Source organism: Dendroctonus ponderosae, unplaced genomic scaffold, assembly GCF_020466585.1.
Source record: "Dendroctonus ponderosae isolate FM_Combo_2020 unplaced genomic scaffold, Dpon_F_20191213v2 Dpon_F_20191213_4, whole genome shotgun sequence".
Lineage (NCBI taxonomy): Eukaryota > Metazoa > Arthropoda > Insecta > Coleoptera > Curculionidae > Dendroctonus > Dendroctonus ponderosae.
Genome location: NW_026018611.1, coordinates 5,868,490 through 5,878,575, shown reverse-complemented (window position 1 = coordinate 5,878,575; position 10,086 = coordinate 5,868,490). Strand labels below are relative to the sequence as shown.

The following is a 10,086-nucleotide window of genomic DNA, read 5'->3' as shown; positions in this document are numbered from 1 at the left end:
CAGAGAGATCAAAAGGGAAGCGGGATACGCGCCCACCGCCCCTGCTTCGGTTTGGTTAATATTTCGCTCTCTGCTAATAATTTATATCGATGTTTGCCTTTAAAGACGACGGGAAAAATATGCTTTTAACTACCCGCCTTTGAATGTTACATTACGAAATTATTTTTGCATAATTTTCCGATCGTATGATTTCCGCTCATCATGCTGAAACACCACGATCTTGCATATCAATTTTGTTTGTCCGTATCTTTACATTTAATTGGTTGTTATAAATATTATGTTATTAAATTACAATGCGTTCATTAACGTCAATTATCAGCTCTTGGGAAATATACAGGCTGATTCAAAATTAGTTTCATGACCTATCGGATTTTTAAAAGTTTGATGTGAGATTTTAAAGAAATATTATTAATTCCTGGAATTCATTGCATGGAACTACACATTTTGCAATTTAATTGGAATTCGCTCTATAACTTCACTTCGTAACATTCGTTTTCATTATTAAACGAGCGAGGGTTTTCTGGTCAGTGTCAACAATCGGCGCAAAAATTTCAAATGTCTTTCTATGTCTGCTGTTAGAGCTTGTTTTTGTCAAATCAACATAGACTGAATCAGTGCTTCAGCTTTTACTTTCTTAGAARAATYCGGATTYGGTGTGTCCAATATCTTAAACATCTGTCCAACTGAAAATCTCCCCAAAGAAAGCAGACGATTGAATGTTTGACAGTTTTGACAAAAAATAGAACARCATTAACTTTCCAAATATAAAAAATGATCCAGACAATTGTTCATGAAAGGTAAGGGTAGTTTTTTAGAAAAATGTACGTAACTCGAAAGCTAGTCGCTTTCTGAAGTACAAAAACGCTTGCTTATTTAGCTCCAAAAAACMTACTTTTACAAATTTTSATGTCAACCAAACCATTTATGCGCGAGAAATAAATTAAATACTRAAAAGTAGGTTTTTCGCCATTTTGACCGTTAATTTCAGGTTATATCAAAAAGGATTAAATACAAAAGTTTTGCATTTTTGTATTATCCACAACTCTGCCATCGAACAGTTTCCGCTAGGTTGTCACGTTTCGCCACAAATCGCAAAACCCGTTTTAAACCCCTAAACATTCCCAGTGTTTCGTTTAACAACATTTTCCACCTGGTTCTTTTACTATATGAAAATTTGTACCTATAGGCACTATCCAGTTAGCAACTTATATAAATATGGATCTTTGAAGTTTGAGCCCAAAACCCCCGCTGAATCTTTTCATTGTCATCTGACTTCTTTTCCTCATCTTTTCATCGTAATCTGACTTATTTTCTTCAACCTTCAACCTTTGTACCTTATTTTCCCGGTTCTTCCAACCATTTTCTCAATGTCTAGCTCAGATCGATGCCCCCGAAAATAATTAAATCTACCCAGTCAATTAATTACTAATTCCGCATTACTTGTCCAAAGGTAGGTTCACACTAATACTGCAAGCATCTAGGATCCTGTTGCAAGGTCCAGCGACGATAGTCTATTGTTAAAATATCCGCCACTCGACATGTCCAAGCTCACTTGATCTAATGCTTAGTTGAACTGTTTCGACGAGATTGAATTTATGGAACCGGAAGTAGGAGTCGCTGTTGTAAAGCGAATTTAGGCCGAGTTTCGACATTAATATCTTCGTCTGATTAATTTATTATTAGGCGTTTTGACCACGACACTTTTTCGTCTGGTTCTGTTCTGGTCACATGGTCTGTTGGGTGCTTCAAATGCAGACAAAATTAGTTGCTGAATTTAAGCAGTTTTTTTGTTCTTAATTTTAATTCCAAAATATGGAAACTCATTGGATCCTGCCGATGTCCAAAACTCCTTGGTGCGATGATTAGTCAAACCGAACGTCCATTGTTCGAATAAGCGACACTGTGTCACTGTGATGTATGGTTCGAGCCATATATCAAACAATATCGCATCGGCTAATTCCCTCCTCGGCCGTCTTTGTTTTTGGTCGTTTCTCTGCTTCGATACCGCACCGAATGTCGTTTGTTTTAAATTTGAATTGCCAGTGTCGGAGAATGTAAACTGTCTCATGTGCCCTCAAATTTACGATCAGATTCTTCAATTTATGCCATTTAAGTTCAGAAGCTAGTCTACATTGAATAACTCATTCTTTCTTCCATCGAGATGGCTGTATTGGCATCAGAATTTAAAAAAATATCACATGGATTTTCCTTTGAGGACCATAGAGCTAGGATTCATTGCTCTACAATGATCAGGTGATGATGATTGATACAAAATGATGGCATGAGAGGACGTTTCTTGATAGCTAGAAGTATTAATATTCATGAATAAGACTGGTGCAAGAACAACACCAACACCATCTTTAGCAAGGTCAAGTCTTCTGCGATAGCCTTCTGAAACTCTTGCAAGACTCTTAATGTATGTCAGGTGAACACTTTTCAATTTAGTTTCCCATTTTGACTTGCTTATTTTGCTTTTGTTTAATCGTTTAGTCGAAACGTTTCGAATTTTTTTTGCTCAGTTATAACAACGTTTAGCCATGCGAAATCGTATGAGCTTGAACGAAAATTGTCTGCGACATTTTTGAAGCTTTAGCGGTACATAACGAGGACATTTCCCGAATCTTCTATCACCTTCTTTATTTACATTTTATTTTCCCTGATGTCGACCTTTGAAATGTAATACCACATGTTCAATCAAGTCAAGTCACAAAAATGATGAAAATAGCCTAAATCGCTCAAGATTGCAATTCAATAAAACAGGACAGGGTTCAAAGGAAGGATTTGAAAGAAATCCTGCATCTGATGCAGTCGCAAAACCCCTTTGTGAACGTACAGCTGAGTTTCCGGACTATGTTTTTGATTGACAATAGCTGATATCATAAAAATTTGCCTCGGACTTGGCTTTAAAAGATAATTCCTCTTCAATTCAATAAGGAGGAATACTATCGTTTTACGTTTTTAGGTATAGTCCCGCACCAGATTAATTGAAAGAGGTATGACGATACGCCCTGCGCCCCCAAGAAATGCAGTAGAAAAAATCAGTTTTGAAGATAAAACTGAAGAAACGTGGTACTAGCAAACTTCACAAAAAATGCATCAATCGTCGACTTTCAATTTGCTTTTATGTGTATGCTGCTCACGTATCACCGCATTTCTTTAGCGCGCCCCTCCAACAACATATCGATTTTTTCAAATAGAAACTTAACGAAAATGTGTCCAAATTTTGTCAGATAATGCATGCATTACTTGGAAGTTCTTTGCAAGCATCTTGGCATGCAGTTGTAGGAAGGAAAATTGAAACACACAGGAAGACAGAAGAAAATGGCAAGTATCCAAATTCTCTGAAGATCAATGGAAACTTAAATACGATCGGAAATAGGCGTAGAAAGCAGGTCATTATCTGGAATAGAGATCATTTCAAACGCTTTTAAGCCCCAATTTTTACACCTAAAGTAAGAAACGACAAGAAAACATGTAGGAATATGAAAAAGATTACAAGATGAAAATGGAATGTAATGTATGTAATGTAATTCAATGAAAGAAAAAAATGAAGGGGATGAAGGAACTAAATAAAAGCATAGTTTTAATCGAGGATGCATTAATACGTATTATCGAAGTATATATTTTATATTCATAAATGCACTACAAAGCAAGATCTTTTTTCTACGGATTCGAAATTATGCGGAAATTTTTGTGAAGTTACATAACATCTGACTCAAAGAGATCAACATATTCTGAAAATGCTTTTATAGACAAAAGGTCAGCTTTTCATACGAAAGCATCTTTATACGAGAAGTAAGAAAAAATCAAAATTTTACACGAAAAAGAATTTTCGTAACATGTTTGAACGTTTGCTGTTGGTGGATATAAAAAACCGCATTTAACAAAGAGAAGTTGGCTCGATAAACATTTTCAAACGATTTACAAACAACCGTTTTCCGAGAGTTTTTGTGTGAAACCAGAGGGATTTTCAATACAACTTCAAAACTTTTGTAGAAGAAAATGTAGTTTAAGTTTTTTAGTTCACGTAAAAGAGAGGTTAAATTTGTAGACTGTAAACTATTAATCGAGAAAATAATTAACTTTCTTCATTCGCGTTATTAAATTGCCTCAACTGTGCATTTAGTGGTTGGTGTTAACTATGAGCGCAAAAGTGTGTTATTCATGGTGGTAAACCTGCAATGAAATTATGAAGAAAATAGTAGAAAAAACTTTCACAAGATCTAAGCGATGGTGTTGAAAATGTGAGAAAAATTGTCCAAAATATTTGTTTGCCATCACAGAATTGCTCGGACATTTTTGTACCCAAAAGTAACACACATACACAAGTAGAAAATGTATCGGTAAGTTGAAATGAAAACTTGAAAAAATTCACAGAATCTTCCAACATTTCACGGATAAGTGTTATAAAAAGAACGACTTTTATTGCGTCTATGCGAAAAAGCTTGGAACATACTTTTTCGATTACATACAAGTACATAAACAAAATAAAATGACGCCAACGAAAGCCAGCGCTAGCTCGCGATAAAATTAAATCTATAAAAAAAGGAAAAAAACGAAAATGTTCTACAATTTTGGGTATACTGGACAAAATTGAACTGGAACGTCAGACAAATGAATCCTCCGGATTTGATAATGATGGTGGTAGTGACGATAAGGAGATTTTTTTTTCCGACTGAAAAATAGATAGATACAATACAAAAATCATCGATACAAATAAGTCGTTATTCAAAGAGCGATAAAAATAACAATTAGCGCGTATAAGGACAAACTTGAAAGCAGTGTAGAAAATCAGAAGAATAAGAAGCCAAAAGTGTATTTAAAGGGCATGGGTAGCATCAAAGAGCAGTTGGAGATCTCCTTTTAAACAGAAGGTGGAACAAAATATTACAGAAACATGATTCAATGCATGCGTTGTAAAGCATGATTTCACTGTAACTCTACACAGGAAAAAAAATCTGTAGTTTTGATTTTACGCAGCAAGCAAGATTGCAAAATCTGAACTTTCCTGAGAAATGAATGCCAAAAGATTGCATCTTTTCATATGAAGAAACTTTCTGACTGTAAAATGTATTACCCACCCTCTATTTGGTTTGGTGTGGACGAACGCCACTGAGCGCCAATTTATCCTTTTCTCCTAATGTCATTTGTTCGAAGTCCGAACGCCATACTTTTCGCATACGAATTCCCATCCCCCAGCCATCCCCCCACCGCTCGGAAGGGGTGGATTGGAGAATATAAAACCGGACAATGCGTTCGGACTAATGATGGATTTCAGGTTTTTGTCTTATTTGGGCCGTCGGCCATTTTCGGTCATTTATATAAATGGATATTTTATTTAAAGGGCCCGAAAAGGGCCCAAAATAAAGACATTTGAGAATAATGATCGTTGGTCGATAGCTTTTAGCCACCGTATTTAAGGCGGGCGTCAACCTGAAAGCGAATTTGAATAAAGAATTGCTGATGTTTGCTTCAAATTGCCGCTAAATGGGTTCCACTGGCTGACTTAGCTAAAAGATAACGTACCTAGTGGTCGATGCGAAACCTCCCAATAATATAAAGTATTCATTAACAAGAACATTTAACAAAGTATGCTTAATTCGAACGAAGTGCTAATTAAGCAGTAGATATGCGGGCACCACTCATTTGTATTTAATTGTGCCAACTTGATTAGCGCACATACTCACTAGATGCCATGTCTGGCGTGTTATCTCGAGTACTCGAGCGGGCCAAAGGCCAAACAATCGCCATCAGTCGTTCTTTGCAAAATTTTCGCAATTTTTCCCCCGGACTAACTGACCGCTCGGTGCATATTGAACAGAAATCCGAAACATCGTGCCAAAACAATTCCCACCGAGCTTTTAGAATTTTCACACAAAAAGCTGTTGGCGTATCGGGAAAAACGAATCAATCAAAACACAGCGCGAAAACAATGGAAAAACGATCGGATCAATGGCTAACTGGATGTTGGACACGCGCCAGAACAATAACGCCACTGTAACAAATGAATATCGGCGAATAAAGAGGCATCATCGTGCTGAATCAAAACATTTGAACATCGACCGATTGATCGCTAATGGATGAAACAAAAGAGGGAAACAGTTGGAAACAAGTGTTCAGTGTCAGCTGGTGATCGGATTTGAAACGTGTGATTGATGGATGGGCAACGGCGAATATACAGGGTTATTCGCGTAAGGCGGCACAAAGTATCGGTTGTTTTGATGAAAATATTGAGAGTTACTCGGAGAGCAATCCGCTAAAGTTTTTAATAAAACTTGGCACACATTTTTCCGTGCACAGTTTTCCATTCAGAGTTTTAAGAGCCCAGGGAAATAGAACTTTTTCGACGGCAAACAAAACTTTCAATAGTTATTCGACATTTCCTATCAAAACAGCTGGAAATTGGTCAATAATTAACAGTTTAGAATTTTCTAGTAAAAATTTCATCCAGTGGCAAGGAAATTCCAAAACAGTATATGTCGCCCTTAAAGTATAGGTTGTTTTCATGAAAATATGGAGAGCTGTTGCAAGCCGCAATAGCTTATAACGGAAAGGTTGTAAATTTCCATACATGATTTTGGTTTTCGAGTTTTGGAAGCCTTAAGAATTTTTTTAAAAGTTTTTTTCGACGATAAGCAATACTTAAAAAGTCGTTCGACGTTTTCCATCAAATATATTCATTTTATTCGGCGTATAGGGCAAAAAACACTAGCGCAAAATCAGTTCAGAATTTTTCAATGATCAACAGTTTAAAATCTTCTTGTGAAATTTTCATCCAGTGACAAGGAAACTCTAAAACACCATATGTAATAAGTAACGTATAGGTTCTTTTCGTAAAAATATGGATAATTAGCTGTATTAAGCCGCAACAGTTTTTAATAGAATGCATGGAAAGTTTTCATTGGATGATTATCCGCAGATTTTCATATTTCGAGTTTCGGGAACCCGAGTAGTTTAAGCTTTTTTCTACGTGTTTACGTAGTCAATTTCAATAGTCACTCAACGTTTCGCATCAAAAATGTCAATTTTATTCGGCGTTTAGTGCAAAAAACAGTAGCAAAAACAATATCAGCTGGACATTTCCCAATGATCAACAGTTTAGAACTTCTTGTGAAAGTATAGGTTGTTTTAACGAAAAAATGAAGGTTTAGCTGAAGCAAGCCGCAATAATTTTAAAAGAAAAGTTGTAATTTTTTCTCACATAATTAGATGATATTTTCACTTTTGGATCTTTGGTAGCCCGAGGACTTTAAGTTTTTTCCGACAGTAATTAAACGGTTCGCTTCAAAAATGTCAAAGTAAAATAAATATCAAATTGTGCCAAGCGTTCAGCGTGCACTAATTAAGGCAGGCACAAACCTTTTTAGAGACACGACTAAAACTCAAATGCGCATGTGCATATTTCAATATAACGGCGGCACTATTAGTAGCATAGTTGCAATGTGTTCCAATCTCCACTTGGAAGCTCGTGGATTTTTAGAAACAAAGAGAACAGTGGATGAGGAACAAAAGTGGTTCGTCGCAAACATACTATGATCGTATGGTTTAAAGAATTGTTTACACTATGATTTCAACAATTTTTGAGGTGTTGAAGTTGAGACTGACTAAGAATACGATAAAGAACTTACTGAGTCAATCTGCTCACACCTGTTCCTCTTGAGTGTTTATCGAAGTTTCCAATTCCACTCAGAGGTATTCTTCATAATTTTCCATTCACTCTAGAATAATTCCACACCTGTCCACGAAGCAGAACTCGGTCTAAAACAAAGGACAAAATTAAGGGTTCGAATTCGAAAATTAACGGCCATTAGAAAATTGCTTAACGACTCCAGTATATCTTATCAGTGCGAACATACTGTAGGACTATTTAAATTCCACTTTGGCTTAATCGTGGAAATATAACCCTTAACCTCTCAGCAACACGCCCCAAACCGTAAAATATCGGAGACTTAATTGCAAAATTTCTGGTGCTCTGCCTCTAAATTGTCGATGATTTAAAAGTTTATTAGGAAGATGCAACATCTGCGAGAAAGGAATACGTTATTATTTACCTCGTCGCTCTCTCGGTTATTGCGATATGGATGAAAAGAGGACAATTCTGGTTCGTTTAAGCTTTTCCAGGATTTCTCAGCTTGGTTCAGAATCGATGGTTTCAGTTGCAAATTTAAACGGTTGTGACGAATACGTCAGTTTTGTAACTTTAAGATTTCTTAAATTTTTTGCGCACTCATGAAAATCGATTTTTTATCGACTAGTGGACAAATGAAATCCATATATTTCATCGCTGCTGAAAATTCAGATAATTGTGACAAGTGAAAGCAACCAATGGATTCTAGTTAAATTTTTTTTTTATATTTATAAAAGCGGATTTTTCTATTAACTATTTCGCTCCATCATCGAGAAACTGATTCTATATCCACCAGAATATTTGCTTAATCGATATCTTTTAAAGTTTCAGAAAAGTTAATAACTTACCAAAGCGCGTTTTTTCTACCAAGTGAAAGAATTGAATGAATGCGCGATTAGATTTTGGAAATTTTTCACAAAACATTTGTGAAATGGATGGACACTTCTCTTTTCGGTGATAGAAAAATCGATTAACTATTAGCTCGTCTTGACGGCAATTTAATATAACTGGTGTTTTTGAAGATATTAATTAATTTCTAGGGTCTGTTTTTCGCAGATATATTAAACTGACTGATTCGACTTCGGAAATGAAAAAAAAAATGCAAGCAAACGATTTTAGCGCTTCTCTGCTCAGTGATAGAGCAATCAATTCTCTATCAGGCACTGTTCTTGCTAAATGAACATCTCTCGCGGGTTTGAAGATATTAACCTATTTTTGGAGTGTGATTTTCGCAGCTGGTATTAACCAGAGTGATTCGACTTTTTCGATTTTTCAAAAAATATTCAACTTCTAGATTCTCGACTCAGTGATAGATCAATTGATTCTCCATCAGATCATATTCACGCCACATTAATATCTTTAATGGTTTTAAAGATATTGAAAAATTTTCATGCCGGTTGCATAGAAAACCAATAGAAGCGAACGAGCATGAACCCAACTGAACTAATTTCGATTGCAAATTGCGACAGCTTCAATTTCAAAAGCTAACTGTGGATTTTTTCACTTGATCACAGGATGATGCATCATTTTTCCCATTTACGTTATTGCGTGCGGAAATATAAGCACCTAGAACTACTTCAAAGGGCCGTGACTGCAACTTCGGGCACGTACTTACTGAAAGCAACTAGACTATAACGGCCAGGTTCCTTTAAAACATATCGGAAGACGGTTGGATAATGACACCGTTTATTTCCGCAGGAAGTTCTTGTCTGACATCATTTTTATGGAATTATTTATGAATCGCCTTTAGATAATATGAATGCGAAAAAAGTGGCTACTAATTGATTGTAGCCAGTATATTGTTCACCCCGTATATATTAGGCCTTAACGAGCCCTTAATAGGCGGGAAATTAAATTTTTACTACAGCCCTTATGAGTTGAATGGCCCTCACTTGGACCCTGGTTACATCCGAACTCATAAAAATGGCTCATAAAATCGGGGTAGCTGAAGACATTAAAACAATAAGAATTGAAGTGTAAGGAATTTTTGCATGTGCTTCCAATCAAACGTTATTATTTTCGATTCTCTTTGCGTTTTGAATGAATATTTTGTGTTGAAGAACTCTGCATTATGTGTAGGAGTCAGGAGAAGAGAATAATCTACTTATGTTTGTTTAGATAGTTTTTTTCTGATTATTTAATACCAATTTTTAACGATCTATTCAGTTTCTAGTACAAATTTGTCGGTTGTAGCACACAGCCCTTTAACCGATTTGCACCTCGTTCACCTCATTGGCTTTAAATCCGTCGAAAAAAGCCCGGTTTCGGGTTTTCCCCCTTCGCTCGTAAAATGTCATCGAAGCGCCGTCCTGACAAGCCGGATATTTCAAATCAGCCTGTAAAACACCCCATTTTCCAATAAACTGATATCGATACCTCCCTACCTGTTGCTCCCCTAAAAATTGTCGCACGGCTGAAAAAAGAGTTTAAATAAACGATGACAACGCCGACCGAACCGT

At 36.2% G+C, this 10,086-nt stretch overlaps 1 long non-coding RNA gene across 1 annotated transcript; it reads left to right on the top strand.

Annotated features, from left to right (window-relative positions):
- The first annotated feature begins 523 nt into the window (after positions 1-523).
- On the top strand, positions 524-3,211 carry LOC125504235. The gene is made up of 2 exons (XR_007281354.1): positions 524-797; positions 2,963-3,211. It is a non-coding gene; the product is annotated as an uncharacterized LOC125504235 (long non-coding RNA).
- The last annotated feature ends 6,875 nt before the right edge of the window (positions 3,212-10,086 follow it).